This window comes from Mauremys reevesii, unplaced genomic scaffold, assembly GCF_016161935.1.
Source record: "Mauremys reevesii isolate NIE-2019 unplaced genomic scaffold, ASM1616193v1 Contig166, whole genome shotgun sequence".
NCBI lineage: Eukaryota > Metazoa > Chordata > Testudines > Geoemydidae > Mauremys > Mauremys reevesii.
In genome coordinates this window covers 75,795-79,693 of record NW_024100789.1, presented here as the reverse complement: position 1 = coordinate 79,693, position 3,899 = coordinate 75,795, and the positions used below count along the sequence as shown (strand labels likewise).

Genomic DNA, 3,899 nt, shown 5'->3' with positions numbered 1-3,899 from the left:
ATCACTTCTCTGCCGTCCAATGAAAGCGATTCCTCACCCACCCACCCCTCTGTCAGGACGGCCTAGGTACGTTCTGCTCCCTTCACTCGTACAGGGAGGAGAATAACATTTCATTCCACTCAATCCTAAAGTGATTTGCAACCCACCACCATCCCAAACTGGTCATTTCGGGGAAGCGGCCCCATCATGCTGCATAGCTAGGCAGAGTAGGGGTGTCTGTTCAAACACGGCCTGTTCCTGAAGTCTTCCCCCAGCTCCTCACTAGATGTGAGGGGGGAGCTCATTCAGCCCCTGCTTACAGTTAGTATTTAAAAACTCCTTAGTGTCCCTATCTCTGTCGGCCTTAGATTTCTCCTCCTGTACTTTTGCTAACAGCTCAGATGAGGTGGCTGAGTGGTTAAGGTGCTGGACTGCTAATCCATTGTGCTCTGCATGTATAGGTTCAAATCCCATTCTCATTGTCTGCATTTAGTCTTCACCCTCCTTTATAGACAACCATCTCCTCCTTTGGTACAATGACAGATCCAACAATGTTGCTTCTGTTACCCAAAATTGGGCCAGCTAATAAGCTTAGGGAGGACTAATGACCCCCCAGAGTTATGCAGAAAGCAGCACATTTATTATACTGACAGCTAAGCTCAAAAGAAGGGCTGGGGGAGGGTGTCACACTCTCACTCGCATACTCACGCTCCCAGGACAGGCCTGGCACTGGGGATGTCAGGATTCTGCCAGGTAAGTGTCCCCCAGCGCCGCGATGGACGGTGCGATGAAGGTAAGTCTTCCCGAGGCGCGATGGAATGTAACACAGCGAACCACTGGCCAGGCGGTCGGGGCGAAGGGCATTCACTGGAGGTACAAGCTTGTGAGTGACTCCTGAACACAGGGCCCCTTCCCCTTTTAAGGACCTGCTCCTCATGGCCTGCAACTGGAGATGACTTGGCTGCATCTGGTGGGTCACACTCCACCTTGGGCAGTGTCCATGCTCTGGGTGTGTGATCGCTGCCTAATGAGAGTCCCAGACACCTTGTCTATCTAGGAACTCCTCTGCTCTTCCAGCTGTTCAACCAGCCTATTCATCCCACAAGCATTGCAGGAGGGAGGGGGAGGGGGAGGGGGAAAGCCACTTCACAGGCATTCAGAGATGGAGAATGCACTGCTTGCATCCGAAGAAGTGGGTGTTCACCCACGAAAGCTCATGCTACAAAACATCTGTTAGTCTATAAGGTGCCACAGGATTCTTTGCTGCTTCTACAGAACCAGACTAACACGGCTACCCCTCTGATACAGAGAGGAGAGGAGACAAAAGCAAGGGGGAGGAAGTATAACAGACCTTTTGAGCATAGAAATCACTGCTGCTCCTACAACAGCAGGGACAGGCCACTAGGAGCTGGGAAATAATAAGCCAGCATGTTTCTGCCTGGTTTTGAACCAGGGACCTTTTGCATGTTAGGCAAATGTGATAACCACTACACTACAGAAACTCTGTCATGGGGCTCTGCCCCTCCCTTCATAAGAACATAACAATGGCCATAGTGGGTCAGACCAAAGGTCCATCCAACCCCATATCCTATCTGCCAACAGTGGCCAATGCCAGGTGCCCCAGAGGGAGTGAACCTAACAGGTAATGATCAAGTGATCTCTCTCCTGCCATCCATCTCCACCCTCTGACAAACAGAGGCTAGGGACACCATTCCTTACCCATCCTGGCTAATAGCCATTAATGGACTTAACCTCCATTAATGTATCTGCAAAAAGAACAAGGAGAACATGTGGCACCTTAGAGACTAACAAATGTATTTGAGAATAAGCTTTTGTGGGCTAAAACCCACTTCCTTGGATGCATGCAGTTAAAAATACAGTAGGAATATATATATACACACAGAGAACATGAAAAAAATGGGTGTTGCCATACACACTATAACGAGAGTGATCCAGTTAACGTGAGCTGTTATTAGCAGGAGAAAAAAACCTGGTGTTGGGAGGGAACAGGAGAAAGGACAAAGGAAGCAAGAGATGAAGAGAAAGGAGGGAGGGAGGGATGGAGGAAGAGGTGAAACAAAAAGGACAAACCCTAATATCCCCAGTGATTCTAAGGGACAAAATCCCAGGTGTGCAATAAAATTCTGCCTCCTTAAGTTCGTGTTTTCCACACCCAAAATTCAACTCTCACCAGATGGATCAGACTGAACAGATTTCAAACCCCAGGAGACTCTTACCTTCTAAACAGGGACGGCTATTTTCTAGTAAAATCACTAAAAGGGAAGGAGAAAACTCGAAAGAGGTTCCTCCTGGTGCTCACGTCAGTGAACCCGAATACTCTCTCAGTCCTGAGAGAGACCTGGAGAAGGAGACTTGCTGCAGCAAAGCCGCAGGGTCTCTGAGGTTTCCCTGGCCCCTCGCCCTGTCCTGCCTGGCTGATGTCAGCATCGCTCTGTGAGGTCACCACCTCCCCACCACCTTGACCAATAGTCTGAGGTCCTGCCAAAGGCCTTTGTGATGTCACTGCCACACCCTCCCTTGCTGTGCCAATGTCCTGCCCCTGGCCAGGCACTTTGGAGGTTTGAGCTGCTCCTGTGGATCACCCCACTCAAGGAGCGTTCGTTCTAGGCAGCAAGCCGGCTGAACAGGGAAACATCAGACGCTGCTCCCAATGCTACACTCGGTTTTTCAGAAATTAGTCGACTTTATGGCCAGAAGAGACCATTAGAGCATCTAATCTGACCCCCTGCATATCACAGGCTTCCTGTAGGACACCATAGCTACTTTTGGGGCAAACACATTCCAGAAAGGCATCTAGTCTTCATGAAATGACATCAAGAGATGGAGAATCCACCACTTTCCTTGGTAGCTTGTTCCTGTGGTGAAACATCCTCGCTGTTGAATATTTGTGCCTTAGTTGTAATATAAATTTGTCTCTTTTCACCTTCCAGCCATTGGGTCTTGTTATGCCTTTCTTTGCTCGATTAAAGAGCCCTTTAATACCTAATCTTTTCTCTCCCTGAAGGCACTTCAACACTTCAATGAAGTCACCTTTCAATCTTCTTTTGATCAGCTAAACAGGTTGAGCTCTTTCAATAGCTCCCTAGAAGGTATTTTTCTCCAGCCCTCAGAACATTTGGTGGCTCTTTGCTGCCCCAGCAGAGCAGTTTGCAGGGACCACTGGAGTGGTTCATGGAACGGCTGGTGGAGTGGAGCGGCTCAGACTCTGCTGCGAGAGGGAAGTATTGCCTCCTAGAGGCGCTGCGGGGTGTTATGTAATTGTTCCAGGTCACTGGGTGGTAGCTCAAGCCAGTTTTGCATTGTGTTGTTGAAACAGAACCGCTAGATACTGAACTGGCCCTTGTTTCTGCCAACTCAGAGGGGCAGAAGGGTTACAGGAATTTATCACACAACCCTCCCTGCTCCCCAGAGCCTGACGGGGAGAAGCTAGTGAAGGGGGAGTCATTCCTCCCCTGCGCTCCCAGAAGAGCTGCTACGACTCCTTCCTGCCAGCTGCTCACCCCTGGATCCATCCTCAGCTCCTGGGATCTTTCTGCTCCAGAGGCTCCAGAGGCCTGGGGTGGGGAGGGCGTCACTGCACCGTCTGACACACAAGGGAGGTTTCTGGAATTGAAGGAAGGAGCAGAGAACGGAGAGGAAAGAAACAGAGGGGCCCACGGAGGAGCACTGGGGCAGGGGAGAGCAGTGCGCACCTTTGCACGGCCACACGGTGCCCTTTGAACCCCTGGAGCCCTGGGCGGCTGCCGGGGGCCCCACCCCTAAGGCCGGCCGGGCTCCCCCGCACGAACAGCAGAGACACAGGGAGACTGGCCACCCACTGAGCAGAGGTAGCCTGGGCAGCTTGTAATGGAGGCTCGGGGCTCAGCCTCCCAAACCTTGCATCACCAAGGGGACAGTGG

At 51.1% G+C, this 3,899-nt stretch overlaps 1 non-coding gene across 1 annotated transcript; it reads right to left on the bottom strand.

Annotated features, from left to right (window-relative positions):
- Window positions 1-1,408: 1,408 nt before the first annotated feature.
- On the bottom strand, window positions 1,409-1,481 carry TRNAV-AAC. The gene has a single exon. It is a non-coding gene; the product is annotated as a tRNA-Val (tRNA).
- Between the last annotated feature and the right edge of the window lie 2,418 nt (window positions 1,482-3,899).